This window comes from Thamnophis sirtalis, unplaced genomic scaffold (genome assembly GCF_051295495.1).
Source record: "Thamnophis sirtalis isolate CommonGarterSnake01/CBP01778 unplaced genomic scaffold, rThaSir2_p1.2 scaffold_1, whole genome shotgun sequence".
In the NCBI taxonomy this organism is placed as follows: Eukaryota; Metazoa; Chordata; class Lepidosauria; order Squamata; family Natricidae; genus Thamnophis; species Thamnophis sirtalis.
In genome coordinates, this window is record NW_028261381.1 from 2,853,935 (window position 1) to 2,870,546 (window position 16,612).

The window sequence follows — 16,612 nt, forward strand, 5'->3', positions numbered from 1 at the left end:
TGGATTGAATCCTATGTTCTTGTATTTGGATTTTTGAAATAGTACTTTTTTAGCTCTCTTCACTGGGTTAGGTGATATTCAAAATTCCTGGGACAAAGGAAAAAGTTGTCAATGAATCCTGCTTTAGGTTTCCCACACACACTCCTTGTGTCAGCTGGAAGCTCAAAGAGAAGGAGAACAATATCTACAGCAGGCCCCAAACTCAATGAAGCGGTGGACGTGATGAACCGGGGCCTTGAAGCTCTTAGGGACTGGGTGAGGGCTAACAAGCTTGTGCTCAACCCGGATAAGACCGAGTGGCTGTTGTGTTTCCCTCCCACTAATCTGGCAAGTGTTCCATCTCTCAGGCTGGGGGGTCAAATACTACACCCCTCAGACAGGGTTCGCAACTTGAGAGTCCTCCTGGACCCACAGCTGACCTTTGACCACCATTTGTCAGCTGTGACCAGGGGGGCATTTGCCCAGGTTCGCCTGGTGCGCCAGTTGCGACCCTACCTGAACCGGGAGGCCCTCACAACAGTCACTCGTGCCCTTGTGACCTCTAGGCTGGAATACTGCAACATGCTCTACATGGGGCTGCCCTTGAAGAGCATCCGGCAACTTCAGCTAGTCCAGAATGCAGCCGCGCGAGCGATTGTGGCTACCTGTCGATCTCCGGGTGCGCTTCAAGGTGCTACTTGCCACCCATAAAGCCCTTCATGGTAGTGGATCTGGATACTTGAGAGACCGCCTCCTGCCAATTACCTCCTTGCGACCAATTAGATCACACAGATTAGGCCTCCTCCGAGTTCCATCTGCCAGTCAGTGTCGACTGGCAACCACGCGGAGGAGAGCCTTCTCGGTAGTAGCTCCGACCCTTTGGAACGATCTCCCCGTGGAGATTCGTACCCTCACCACCCTCCAGACCTTCCGCGCAGCCCTTAAAATCTGGCTATCCCGTCAGGCCTGGGGCTAAAGATTGTAATCCATCCCCACCCGAATGGTATGAATGTTGTGTTCTTTTTAATTATGTATTGTGCTTATGTGACATTGTTTGTATCCCCTTTCCCTATGAGTTGTAAGCCGCCCTGAGTCCCCCCAGGGAAAAGGGCGGCCTATAAATAAACTTTTCCAATTCCAATTCCCAAACTTGCCAGAACTTTCCTGGATTAAGACTTTTCAAGTTTGATTCCAGCAAATGTTCTAACATGAAGAAAAAGGCACTTTGAATTCCTCAGATAATAAAATAATCCCACATTTGTGCTTTGTAGACAGTGGCCTGGACAGCATTGTTAGCAGCAAGGACATCTGCAGGATGGAGAAGGGTGGGATGACCATATGGATGGGATGACCCAGTCATGAAAATGCCACAACTTAAATATACTGTATAAGTTCTTAATTGCAGCATTTGCATGATTAGATCATCTCCTATGTCGTTGGTTAATTAGCATCAGACATCAACCTTTAGCTATTGAACTACAGTCAAGGTTTTGCTTTTGTCCTGTAAAATCATAAGCAATTGGGGACTTTAGATACCCAAGGGAGACTCCTTCCCCATTATATTTCATCAGTGACAGTCAATCAAGGACCTTCTGCATGTGTGAAGAGCCACAGGAGGCCACTTCACAATGACTTATGGCAGCTTTTCTCTACTGTGTCATTTTCAATCTAGAATCGTCTTTCCTTGGACATATGTGGTGCTCCTGCTGTTTGAGGCTTCTCTTGAACATCTTCCTTGTTCTGGCATTCTCTACAGCAGTGGTTCCCAAACTTGGCAACTTTAAGACTTGTGGACTTTAACTCCCAGAATTCTCCAGCCAGCTCTGCTGGCTGGAGAATTCTGGGAGTTGAAGTCCACAAGTCTTAAAGTTGCCAAGTTTGGGAACCACTGCTCTACAGTTACGTCATGTAAGATGAAATAGTTTTGACTTCTGCTTTTGCCTTCCTTTTCTCTATCCTTTATAGCAGTGGTGGGATTCAAATAATTTAACAACCGGTTCTCTGCCTTAATGACCAGCAGGGTAGGTGGGGCTTGGTGGTCATGTTACTGGGTGGGCATGGCCAACTCAACATCACTCACATTGATGGGCGCTTCGCCTAAGCTGTTACAATGGTAATAAGGGATAACCAGAGAGGCAGTTTCTGTAAGCAGGGCAATAAAGATGAGGCTAGAAACAACACCAGAATGTTTCCTTCCTGCCTTCCTTACAGGATTAGCCGTGTAAAGTAGGGAAAAACAAAAGGAGATTTCTTCCAACAACCGGTTCTCCGAACTGCTTAGAAAGTTACCAACCAGTTCTCCTAAATAGGTGCGAACTGGCTGAATCCCACCACTGTTTTATAGTATGTATGGGTCTTTGAACAGTTATGAACTAATGGATTCTACCGAGTATTTTATATACTAATTATGAATACTAATATCAATATATCACCTATCAAATAATTATCCTAATTCTGGCCAGCAAATATATTTTTGCTAGATTTCCTTTCTTAAATTATATGACCCATTTTATTGTTTAGAAAACAGCAAATTGATCCAGGAACAGAAATTAGACAACACTGAAAAATCTCATTTGGAACATTTCTCCTCTGCAATATAATAATTTATATTCAAACAATTTACATATTAGAACAGTAACAATAACTATAATATAATCTTATTTTTCTTTTCAGTTATACATACTAAGAATTGGTATTCTAATATCTACCAGTCCACAATGAGCATATGAGACTGGCTCTGAATATGCAATTGATTCAGTTATTTTTTTTTTCATTTTTCTTTTCATTTTATCCTACTTTTGTGACGGCGGTAGAATATAATGTAATAGTTTGCATCTCCTCTCAACCCCCCCCCTCCATACCCAGTTTGAATATATTCTTACTGGGCAGACATTTCTCAATCTTGACCATCATTACCCAAGGAGAAATTCCATTAAAGAGAATGGGCTCTATAAGCAACATTACAATGTGTTATCTTCTAAAGCTCCAAAACCTTATGCCTTATTATTATTACATTAAAAGTTTGTTTCCCCTTGCTTCCAGCATTTGTTTTGATATCTCTGTAACTACTTGCACAGATGCTGGGGAAAAAGGCTATATCCATTTTGCTCTTCCCCTGCCACGTATTTCAGAGCAAGACATTGTTGCTTATATTGGTAATTGGAAGCTTGAGAAAATTGACGCTCTGTTCAATACAGCTTCACCCAGACTAGCCCTTATAATATTCATCTGATCCCACATCAGGTTTGAGAGCAACAAAGTGGGTGAACATATGTCAAATGGGCCCTTTTGACCAGCAGCCTTGAAAGGACTCTGCCAGAGATCCTACATTATGACTAAGAACAGGGACAGAGGTGGGTTCCTGCCAGTTCGCACCTATTCGGTAGAACCGGTTCGTCAAATCTACCGAACCGGTTAGAAGAGGTTCCACCAGTGGACCCGGAAAGCAGGCCACACCTACAGAAGAGCTTCCAAAAAATTTTGAAACTCACCACTGGTCCTTGGATATGATTATTCTACACTATCATGCTCATATTGATAAAACTCAGTGCCTCTGTGAAAGGTAAGGATGACTCCTGCGTTTGTGGGGCAATCAGAACATTGCGTGTGTTGAAGTTGTTTTAACGCAAACCAAAGATGCCTTTGAAAAAAGAAGTTTACATCCTATTCTTATGCATGCCAGTGCTGTGTGTGAGGTAATTTAAGGTGGTTCTGACAAGTGTCGTCGGCATCTTCATATCCGGTCACATGGGCGGCAAGCCACTCCCATCCGGTCACATGGCCGGCAAGCCACTCCCACAAAGGAGGCCACACCCACAGAGTAGGTTCGAACAATTTTTGAAACCCACCACTGAACAGGGACCAGTACTCTGTGATACAATAGAAGGCAGCTTAATAAGTCTACATGCTTTGAAAGCAATGGATGACGACTGCGTTTGTGGTGCAATCAGAACATTGCGTGTGTTGAAGTTGTTTTAACGCAAACCAAAGATGATAGGGCTAAGTAGCAAAAACACTGAAAGGCAATACAAGAAGTAGAACTTAATATTGAAATCTATTTGCTTTTTGTTTATTTGTTTGTTTTCTGGAAGATATAGCATGGTGCCCAGAATTCAGGATGGAGTTCAAGAATACACAATATACACAAACTGAAAGCATGCATGCAATCTGAATGCCATAACAGGCATGGTCTACTGTAATTGTTAGTTTGCCTTGTAACAGAAAGCTACAGCTGACTTTGATACTCTAGCACAGTGTTTCTCAACCTTGGCAACTTGAAGATGTCTGGACTTCAACTCCCAGAATTCCCCAGACAGCGAAGCTTCGCTGTCTGGGGAATTCTGGGAGTTGAAGTCCGGACATCTTCAAGTTGCCAAGGTTGAGAAACACTGCCCTAGCAATTGTATCCAGGTGACATGTCTTTAATAAACAACAATAGTCCAGCCTAATGAAACCCACCCAAAAACATTTGCAGAATGCTTTTATTATTATAAAAAAATAAAAATAAAAGCCATCTATGCTTTTTTTCAATCTATCATGCAAATGGTTGCAACATGAATGAAATCTTGATGAATGTGTGTCCCCCGTGGATGCCCAGGAAAAAAAAGTTCTGCAGCTTTAATACAAACGTTTAAATATAAACCTTTATGGAATGACTTCAAGAATGAAAATTAACAAAACGTCGTTATGTGTTGTTTCTCGTGTAACTGTATATTTATAAAACCAATCTATAGCATTCAATGAAATGGATATAGACATCTTTCTGTTATAAACAGGTCAAAGCAAATTTTTTAAAAAAATGTCTTTTCTGGAAATGTTGCTGAACAGAATAAGCATATATGATGAATACATATGATATGTAATATCTTATGTATTCATTGATATGAATCACCTTGATATTTATAAAAAATATTGTACCCCTTAATTTCTTTTTGGTGACTCAGAACATAAGCAAAAAAACAAAAAGGGGAGTTTCATTCTATTCTATCTGGTGGTTCTGATTAGTGAATCAGTAAAGCATGGTTGTGTTTCATCACAGTTCCAAGAACTGAAATAATTGCATTTGTTATGATACCTGGAATGGCTTTTCAGAATGCAGCTATCACTAAGGACTCTTAAAGGCACTCCAGGACTATAGCAGAGCATCCAAGGAAAGCACAGAACTGCCCCACAGAAAGAATGAAAAATCAGGTGCAAAAGGTCACCTGCAAATCAATCACCCATACCCCAGCATGAATGTGAACTGGCAAAAAGTATGACATACCTTACCGTTCGTTTGTGACCAAATCAAGCTCCAAGGATGACGTCACGTTAGAAAGAAAAAGCTGGGGAGCCTGCAAAAGAACACACACCCCAGTTAAAATCGCTGCCTTGAAAAGGTCTTTCCTTTTGTTCCACATCTGAACATGCATCCCATTTATTTAAACCATCCACCCCCCCCCAAGAAAAAACACCCCACAAGAAAACAACAATGATCCACAATGCCTGCAAAAATCTACCAAGCCCTTTCCAGCCATAAAAAAAGACTCCATGTATAAATATAAAGATGCATCCACTCCTTGCTTTACAAATAAAGATTCTGAAGCAATGGATGCTGTTTGCAGAGACTCTTAACAACAGGAAGGACTCCAATAAAGCAGCATATTGCAGGTGTTTTTCCAAAGGGATGCACTCAAAGCTCATGGTGAAATAACGGGAGTAAAAAACATTACCAGCTTCTGTGTTGAAATGCCACAAAGGCATTTAAGTAACTGCAGCTTAATTATTCTCCCAATGCGCGCATTAACATCCGTGAGACCGCGGTCTATTTCCAGACAGACACAGTCTGTTAACCACCAGCGTGTAGCTTCCGTATATATATGTCGGAGGAAAAGAAAACCGCGCATCAGATGAAGTCCCCGCAGGGATGAAATGGAGAAGAGGCCGCATGGAAGACCCAGACGGGACTTGCTGGCTGCAGAAATTTCCAGAAGGAAGGCGAGGATGCCAGTTCAGCCCTCATTCCTTTACAAAAGGAGACTGTGCTCCCCTCAGTGAAAGCAGTTTCTTGAAAGCAGGGTCCTGAGCGCCTGATAGGCATTTTAATTACATCAAACCGAAAGTGATCAGGCCCTAAATCTCAGAAAAGCCAGCAATTGGATTTCTTTTGCACATCAAGTAAAAAACTGCATACACAGGCAACATGTCGTGTGAAACGTAATTTTAGACGGACAAGTTTTAATTACATTTTTAATTTTACGGAGTGCACTGCTACCCTCGTCTTTCCCTCTGTGAAAAAGGTTTCTTTCTTTTTAGCATCTTCCCTTTATTTTCGCTCTTTGTTTCATAAAAGAAACAACACTAATTATAAGCAAAAATATATCGTATGAGATCATGTATCACCGATGCTCTGATCTGGGGGGAAAAAAATCACATACTGGATACGCATCTAGTAAAAGGTGCACTAGTTTGTTTTACTAAAGAGGGGCTCACTGCTATAGATACAAATACTCTAAATTAGTTAAAAGAGCTCAGCCAGGGATTGTAAACACTAGCTGAAATATCCTACGCAAACACATTTTAAAAATCATATTGTTGTATGACAATTCAGAGTTAACATATATAAGCCACCCTACCAAATCATTGCAGATTATGTACATATAAATATTAAGAATGATCAAATATTTTCATTGGTTAAGACAAATTTGGGGGGCAACAGATACTTCTCAACAGACTAGATATTCCCCTTTTTTTTCCAAAATCACAACCATCTATTTTGAATGTTTACTTACAAATAGATCTCGCTGAAATTAACAGGATTAATTGCCAGGTAAGTATGCAATGGTGAGGCTAGCCATCTACAATTGCAATTAACCTCCGAAACATAGAACATAGTCTGTCAAATTATTGGAAAATGTTTTGAAAAAATATTTTCTCATAAGTTTCTTTTAGGCATACAGTATCTGGGCTTATCACATTTCAGAAAGTTCAGAAAATGTAATGGGGACAATAAAATCTTTCTGAATGTCAGTTCCAATTTATTTAAAGCATCTTCTGAGAATAATAGCAATAGCAATAGCAGTAGACTTATATACCGCTTCATAGGCCTTTCAGGCCTCTCTAAGCGGTTTACAGAGAGTCAGCATATCGCCCCCAACAATCCGGGTCCTCATTTTACCCACCTCGGAAGGATGGAAGGCTGAGTCAACCCTGAGCCAGTGAGATTTGAACCGCTGAACTGCTGATCTAGCAGTAGCCTAGCAGTGCTGCATTTAACCACTGCGCCACCTTGGCTCTTAAATGTGTGCAACTGAGCTACATGTATGTTTTAGTGACTAACATAAGAATCAGGGGGTTGAAATAAATATTGTCTATTTTTTTCCAAAACAGCATTTGTACAACTAAGAGCTTCCTGATTCCCAATCATTTCTGGTACAATGTACAGATTTCAATTCATCCCACTCCTCCCTGTCTCATAGCTCACTTACCTGAGGGGAAAAAAAGCTTCTTGGGGAGAAAGAGTTTAGAAAGATAAAAGGGGAAAAAGACCTGGAAGTGGGGGAGATCCGGACCCTTCCCACCCTCTCGGCCTTCCGTAAGGCCACTAAAACCTGGCTGTTCCGGCAGGCCTGGGGCTGTTGACCCCAAAATATGGTCCAGCCCCACTTGGAATGGAGTGCATGGTGTGTTTTTAAATCTATCTTTTCTTTCTTCTCTTCTTTTTGATTTATTGTATTGTTAGCCGCCCGGAGTCCTTCGGGATTGGGCGGCATACAAATGCTATTAAGCTTTGAAACTTTGAAACTGATGCCGAAGTAGAGAGAGTTAAATGAAATCCCTAGTATTGCAGTCTTTTTGGAATTCTTTCCCTATGAGTCAGAGAAGGGTGATTTGGGTAATTGGTGGAACATCTTGGTCTACATGCTCTACATGGGGCAGCCCTTGAAGAGCATTCGGAGACTTCAGCTTATCCAGAATGCAGCCGCGCAAGCGATTGTGGGTGCACCTCGGTTCACCCACGTAACACCTATCCTCCGTGAGCTGCACTGGCTGCCTATTGGTCTTCGGATACACTTCAAGGCGCTAGTCGTCACTTATAAATCCCTTCATGGTATTGGACCTGGGTACTTGAGAGACCGCCTGCTGCCAATCACCTCCACTAGACCGATTAGATCCCACAGATTAGGCCTCCTCCGAATTCCATCCGCCGGCCAGTGTCGACTGGCGACTACCCAGAGGAGAGCCTTCTCTGTGGCTGCTCCGACCCTCTGGAACGAACTCCCCGTGGAGATTCGGACCCTCACCACCCTCCAGGCCTTCCACAAAGCCCTTAAAACCTGGCTATTCCGACAGGCCTGGGGCTAAAGAGCTGTTGCCCCCGTCTCGAATGGTATGACTGTTGTGTGTTTTTAAATTATGTATTGTTATGTTTTGTCTTTTTATTTTCTGTCTGTACCCTCCTTCCCTGATTTGAATTGTAAGCCGCCCTGAGTCCCCTTCGGGGGGAAAGGGCAGCATATAAATATAATCAAATCAAATCTATGCAGGAATCCAAACTAAAGCATCTCCAACAACCTTTCTTTGACACACCCAGGAAAGGGGAATTCTTAAACCTCCCAAGGTGCTTCCCTCCATTTCTGTCCTGTTCTTACTATTGCAAATGTTGTTTTTTTTTACCATTCAACCAACATCTGCCCTTCTGAAAGTTACATTTATTATTCCATGTCTTGGTCTTTAAGAGAACACAGACCAGGCCTTCTCCACCCCACCCCACCCCCATCCCCACCCATGACACATCCTTTCAGATACTGGAAGAGTTCCCTCCCCATTTCCTCATCATTTTTACAGGATTTACTTTTCTAATCCCCTGCTCCCTTTCACCTGCCTTCTCTGAACCTGTTCCAATTGCTCTTATCTTGATCATTACCAATAAAATAGAAACATTATTTCCTGCGATTCAGAAATTTTTCAGACTAAATCTGTATTTGCATTTTGGAGACACATTTTACATTGTTGACTGCCATTCAATTTCTAATCGACTATTATTCAAAAATCTTTTCCCCAATTATTTTTACTAAGCTGTGTATTCTTCCATTCTATACTATGCATTTAATTTCTACCCCAGTTATTAACAACATTGATGAATAATACATGAATATTACCTGGTATTGATATCTGATTGATAGTGCTATAAATTCCTGGTTCCTCATTTGCTGTTATAACTAAGAGACAACATTTATCCTGTGTTATATTGTTATATTGTTGTATTGTTGTTGGACTTTTTTGCTATTATAATTTTAGTTAATCTTCTTTTTTAAGAATAGCAACTTATCTCAAAACACCTATGCAGCACTCCATTGGCTGAAGACGAACTGGTCAAGTGGGGGATTGCTGGGATGAGGAGAAAAATACGATATCATCAAGAGAGTAAAATAATTGAAATGGAAATAGCAAGAAGAACTGAAGGCAGGTTGACCAAGGGAGTCATAGAATGGATCCCACTTGATAAAAAGCATTCACAAAAGAGACCTAAAACAAGATGGATTGGTGACATCTTTTGTATCTGAAAACAAGGATACATTTCCAGTTTATCGATAATTTTCTTTACCTATTTATTTATTACATTTATTTATTGGCTGCCCAACTTGCCATAGGCTAGCTCATACACTCCCTATCTTTAAAATATTATTAGACAGGAACAATAATGATTATGGGTTATTAGGAATACTAAATCAAATCTAAATCTCAAAAAATAATAATTATAATATTGGAAGTACATTATCAAATTACTTATGTTACAAGAAATCAGCTAAATGTTGAACACTTTATTCTTGATTTGTTTGTTTCTAATTTAGATTTCCAAGTCCATGCTGCTCAACAATCACTATATGTAATTGTAATTGCTCGGTTCTGAGCATTAAAAATGTTCTGATTTAAAAGGAATGTGCTTTTTCTTTTTTAGCATCAGAATCTGACTTTAAGTAAAATATCTAGGACATAGCCATTCAAAAAAAAGTGCCTACAATCGCTGAAATTATTTAAATCAGTTTCTAAAAATATATTATTTCTAATTATTTAATTAGTAATGTATAACGTTCAGATAAAGACATATTATTTTAATGGTTTACCTGATTGTACACCTTGGAATGGAAGCTGTATAAATATGGAGAGATTGATGATTACTGTTATTATTTAGTATAAAAATGAGAACAGTAATCAATTATGCATGTATTTATACCAAGTAGGCTTCTTTTTCCACCAACAGGCACTCAAAAGAGTTCACATGCATAAGCTAATAACATCAATCATGTCTGAATCTAAAATAAAATTAAAGCTAATGGATTAACATTACTACAACATATACTGTAGCAATTAAATTACAACAACATGTTTCAATTAAATATTTTAGGAGAACTTGTTTTGTTTATGCTACTTATGCCAAAAAAAAGCTTTAAGACTTGCACACTTCAATGCCAGAGTTCCTGAGCCAACATGACTGGAGGAGGAATTCTGGGAGTTGAAGTCCACAAGTCTTAAAGCTGTCAAGTTTGAACACCCCTGGGTTTTTTTTCTAAAGGGTGCAAGGGTCTTGTAACTTGACAGCTTTAAGACTTGCGTGCTTCAAATGCCAGAGTTCCTGAGCCAACATTTTGGTTGCTAAGCAAGAGTGTTGTTAAGTGAGTGTCACCACATTTTACAAGTTGGCCATCCTACGGGATTGGGCGGCATATATATGTTATTAAACTTATAAACATCTATAGTGCATGATGAAACTATGGAAAAAGATAGAAAAGTGGCTACATTGGCAAATTCCTGAAACTATGGCGAATTTTTTTTTAAAAAAGTGTGGCAGACAACATTATTCTGAGTCTGAAAGTCAAAGTAGTTTATGTTCATGTTATCCAGGGTCAGGCTAGTGCTGGCTGGCTCGCGCATTTCAAAAGGTGATACAGCATGAAAAATGTGAAACTTGCAGATGAGGCAGATTCCGCAGATCAGGAGGATGTGCAAGAATTTTAAAAATATCCTGTAAGTGTTATGCAGGGAAAGGATTATGTGGAAAAGCAAGTTTTCAATGCTGGCGAAACTGATTTGCTTTACAAGCACGTTAGCAAATGAACCTACATAACAGAAACGGCCTCCAAAACCCCTGGCTTTAAATCATTCAAAGACTGTGCAACCTTGTTACTGTGTGCCAATGCCAAGTTCAACTTTAAGCGCAAACTCTTAATGGCATTCGGAGCCCCAAATCCACAAACACTCAAATGGAAGAACTTGAACAATATGCCATTGGAGATTTATTTATTTATTTATTTATAAAATTTATATGCCGCCCAATCCCAAAGGACTCCGGGCGGCTTACAAAAAAGAGAAAGAAGAAAAAAGACACATAACGAACACATAACCAAAAAAAACCGGTTTAAAATAGCAACATCTCATACGTTCATTCTAATCGGGGCTGGACCTCAACAGTGAGGTCAACAGCCCCAGGCCTGCTGGAACAGCCAGGTTTTTACAGCTTCCCTGAAGGCCATGAGAGTGGGTAAGGTCCGGATCTCTGGGGGTAGCTGATTCCAAAGAGTCGGAGCAGCCACAGAGAAGGCTCTCCTCCGGGGGCCCACCAGCCAACACTGTCTGGCTAATGGCTTCTGAAGGAGGCCCAATCTGTGGGATCTTACTGGCCAATGGGAGGTATGTTGCAGTAAGCGGTCTCGAAGGTACAATTGAACGAAAAATGTGGCACATCGGGCACAAGAATGCAGAAAAGCCCCACAAAAATCATCAAAGTTACCAAAGCTGTAGCATAGGAAGGATAAAGAATATATTGTAAATCGTGCGGTTATTATTACAGTCAGAATGTAACATCGGATAATACAATGGTATGATCTTACTGTCATCTGACTCTATAAATTCTTCATTGCTACAAAAGCTCCAAGCTCATCTTATTCTAGCGATACCAACACCTCTGATATAAATAATGTCCTTTTCTGTGCCCATGGTTTTTTCACACCATGGAAAATATAACGGTCTGGTTTCTATTTTCTATCTCATTATGCTTCACGATCATCAGGCTGGTCTCATTCATCAGCTCTGCCCAATAAACCTTTCAGAACATAAAGCATGGGTAGAACATTTGTCTCCCACAGTATCCATGTGCATGATCTGACTCTTGGTCATGAAGTTATAATTGCTTCCCACAAATTTAGGCATAATACATGAGCAGAGAGGCAGACATGCACATGTATGCACATACACCATTCATATATGGATGAGGAAAAAAAGAAAAAAATGCATACAGAATTTAAGAGCCTGCAGGATAACTATTACAAAATACTAAAAGCCCAATTCCATTTAATTTTGAAAAGAAGGCAAAAATCGTATGACTGAGAGAGCTATCTTCATCAGAAAGGAATATTTCATAGCCAACCAAGTAACAAAAGCTTGTTTTATGTTTTTTAATTCATTATCCAAGTCAAATAAAATCCACCACCAACACCCACAATAGCCAAAATGGCTGGACAAGTTCCATTTTTTTACAGCAAAAAAGCTGGATATGTTTTGACATCTTCTCCCTATGGAGCCACAGTTCAATCCGTAATTATGCATTGAATTTACCACTTTTCCAGGCCTGTTTCTTCTCATTAAAATCCATAAAATCAGAATTAGATTCCATGGGCAATAAACAGCATTAAATGTATTAGTGAGAGGAAAAAAACTGAAGTATTTATGCTAGGAGAGAGATTATGCTGGTGGTCCTCACTTAACAATGGTAATTGGGATGAAAATTTCCCCCATTAGGTGGTGTAGGCATAAAGCACAATGTCATGTGACCATACTGCTTAACAACTGTATGTCCCAGCACTACCCAGTTACTATCAAGTTACTATCATTAAGAAAGGCCACCCTGTTGAGCAGGATGTCAGATGATTGCAATTTCTGACTTCCTCTCAACTTTCTCATTGACTTGCTTGTGGGAAGCCAACAGAGAGGTTCACAAATTATGACCACATGACTGCAGGGTGCTGGGTCAGTCAGAACTTCCAGGACCGAATGTAATTACCATTTGGCTATTGCAAGTTTGAACATTAGTTGAACAAGTGGTGGTTAAATGAGGACCACATATTACAGAAACTCTCACTTTTAACCATCTCTATGGTTAAAATAAAGAAAGAGTAATAGGATAATAGCTTTGTAAGAAACTCTTTCAGTCTCTGAAAGTCTGAAAAATAAGCTAAGCAATGCAATGCTATGACATTGTCTTTTACAACCACATTGTTTAGAGATGAGCATTTCCACCCCAGTTACCATGGTTAAGCCTGTATCAGTTTTGTCTTTAATATTATCAGGAACGGAGAGGGAAGGTAATATAAATGTACTGGATATATATTTAAAAAGGAGGAATACAACAAAACCTTACCCAAGAGGGAAGAATCCAAAAGTGCACAAGAATACATTTCTGTCCATTGTATTTAGAGGGTATAGAAATTCCTTCACAGAAGTCAATTCTCAGTTTTCTCCCCATAGAAGAAGCCTACAGTACTTTGAGATTGTAGACCCTAATTTTGGTTTCTCTTAGTGACCCTATCATTTCAACAAAAGAAAGAGTGGCAAGAAACTTCGATGACAACAGCTATTGCTGGTGGAAATCATATGATAGTCCCATCTAGTATGCCATGTTATGTGTAATGTGATTACAGGTAAATAAAAATGACTGTACTGTTTGTCCATAAACTTAATCTCTACATGGCCACTGGTGGCCCAGAAATGCTAGAGAATGTACGATAGATAGATAGATAGATAGATAGATAGATAGATAGATAGATAGATAGATAGATAGATAGATAGATAGATAGATAGATAGATAGATAGATAGATAGATATAGATGATAGATGGATGGATGGATGGATGGATAGATAGATAGATAGATAGATAGATAGATAGATAGATAGATAGATAGATAGATAGATAGATAGATAGATTATATATGTGTGTGTGTGTGTGTGTGTGTGTGTGTGTGTGTGTGTGTGTGTGTATGTATGTATGTATTTAGTGTCACAACCCCCGGTATGCCCAAATATAGGAGGAAGATCACTACTTCCATTCTCTGTCCTTCGGCTCGTCACAAGAGACCATCCAGGCAGAAACCCAATATTTTTTTATACTGTTGCCTTTTTGTTAGCACAAATATAACTCTGTGTGTGTGTGTGTGTGTGTGTGTGTTTGTGTGTGTGTGTGTGTTTTCTCCTCCAGGATATTTGATAGCTCACAGTTTGCAGATAAACCAAATATATAGCCCTGTCTTCATTTCTTGCTGAGTAGGAATCCTTTCGCTTAAATATAGGCTCCGGAATATTACACCCTCACAGCCAGATGCGACTTTACTAATATTTCAGAATGGGAGAGGAGGAATGACAGTAGGATGGATTAATTTATGACCATTCCATTTAACAATGGTTTATATTTATGGTTGCACTGGAAAAAAAAGTGATTTATGACCCATCCTTCAAGTTATAAACATTGTACTGTCCTTACAGTCACAATTCAGAAGCTTGACTCATATTTACAACTACCTAGTTGAAACATGATTGTGATTTGAGACCCTCCGAACCAGCTTCCAACAAAAGAAGTCAAGGAGGGTAACCAGATTTGCTTAATGACTACAAGATTCACATAACAACCGTAGTAAACATGGTCATAAAGTGGTGTACAGGCACAGGATTCACTTAATAACTGTGTCATTTAGCATCCACAATTCAGGTCCCAATTGTGGTCCTAAATCAAGATCTACCTGTATAGTGAAAGATTCAGAGAAGGTTTCCCTAAATTCCTTAACCTGTCTCCTATCTTATTTCATCTTCAGAAAAAGCTTATCTAGAACTTGAGTCAGGATGACTCGAGGTGGCGCAGTGGTTAGAGTGCAGTACTGCAGGCCACTTCAGCTGACTGCTAGTTCTGCAGCTCGGCAGTTCAAATCTCACCGGCTCAGGGTTGACTCAGCCTTCCATCCTTCTGAGGTGGGTGAAATGAGGACCCGGATTGTTGGGGGCAATATGCTGACTCTGTAAACCGCTTAGAGAGGGCTGAAAGCCCTATGAAGCGGTATATAAGTCTAACCGCTATTCCTATTGCTATGACTATTATATTTGTAAAAATGGTGAAATCAGTGGGGAAAAAGTGACTTTCAATTTAAAGTTCTATGTCCCCATTTGAGAATGTTTGATTTGCACTAAAGAATCTGAATTACAGTAATATTCAAAATATGTCGGGAAATCCTGCAATTTGAGGTCACTTTATGGACTTTGTATTTAATGTTTATCTTCCCACCCTCCCCACCCCATTAGTTTTTATTAACATGAACATATGAAGTTATACTAAGGAAGTAGTTATTCTTGCAATGTCTCTTTTTGTTTTGTTTTGTTTTGCCTTTATTTGTATGCCGCCCTTTTCCCTGGGGGGACTCAGGGTGGCTCACAATTCAAAAGAGGGAGGGGGAGAAGACAAACAATAGACAATACAGCATGTTAAAAAGAAAACACAACAATCGCACAATTCGAGTGGGGCTACAATCTTAACCCCAGGCCAGCCGGGACAGCCAGATCTTTAAAGCGGCGCGGAAGAACTGGAGGGTGGTGAGGGTCTGAATCTCCACGGGGAGTTCGTTCCAAAGGGACGGAGCAGCCACCGAGAAGGCTCTCCTCCGGGTAGTTGCCAGTTTGCGCTGGCTAGAAGATGGGATTCGGAGGAGGCTTAATCGATGCGATCTTATCGGTCTAGTGGAGGTAATTGGCAGTAGGCGGTCTCTCAAGTACCCAAGTACTCAATCACATACCAAATGGATCAGGTTGAGTGAAGAACTAGTCCCGAAGAATGATTTGCAGGTGGTGCTGTGGAAGGGGGAAACAGTATACATTGTTTCACCCAAAAATCCCCTTTCTTTTACTTGTCTTTGCACAAGTCTCTAGTTCTTCTAACTTCATTACTTGCATCTGTCTGCAACCTACAATTCATCCTTCAGCCTCATTAAAGACATAGGTTGACTATTTAGAAGAAATACTTTTTAAACAGATTAACAGAGTTGGAAGGCACTTTGTAGATGATTTAGTCCAACCCCACACCCATCCAACAAGCAGACCCTACACCATTTCTGACAGATGGCAGTCCAGTCTCTTCTTGAAAGCTTCCAGTGATGAAGCTCCCACAACTTCTGAAGGCAACTTCTGTTCCATGGGTTGATTGCTCTCCCTGTCAGAAAGTTCTTCCTTATTTCTAGGTTGAATCTCTCCTTGGTCAGTTTCCATTCATTCTTCCTTATCTGGCCTTCAGGTGCTTTGGAGAATAGCTTAACTCCCTCCTCTCTGTGGCAGCCCCTCAAATATTGTATTTATATTTGTATTTGTATTTATTTGTCTTGTATGCCGCCCACTCCCGAAGGACTCCGGGCGGCTCACAATAGACAAGGGAAGGGGAAACTGGACAAAGACAACACTTTAAAACAAAAACCGCAACGTTCACAATTTCTGTGGGGCTGGATGTTTCACAAGCCCCCCGGCCTGCTGGAGCAGCCAGGACTTGGTGGCTTTGCGGAATATTGGAACACTGCTATCATGTATCCACTGGTCTTTCTCTTCACTAGACTGCAGGCCCAGTTCCTGC

The 16,612-nt window shown here is 40.4% G+C and overlaps 1 protein-coding gene across 21 annotated transcripts in view; it reads right to left on the minus strand.

Moving 5' to 3' along the window:
- Positions 1-16,612, minus strand: part of MAP2 (microtubule associated protein 2) — a 270,997-nt gene that overhangs the window by 152,706 nt on the left and 101,679 nt on the right. For 18 of the 21 annotated variants that reach the window (XM_087706485.1, XM_087706574.1, XM_087706539.1 and 15 more), the window contains one exon: positions 5,243-5,312. The gene's annotated coding sequence lies outside the window, so the exon portion shown is untranslated. Of the gene's footprint in view, positions 1-5,242; positions 5,313-5,690; positions 5,811-16,612 lie in introns of those variants that run through there. The other 3 variants (XM_087706492.1, XM_087706477.1, XM_087706501.1) reach the window with 2 other exon arrangements.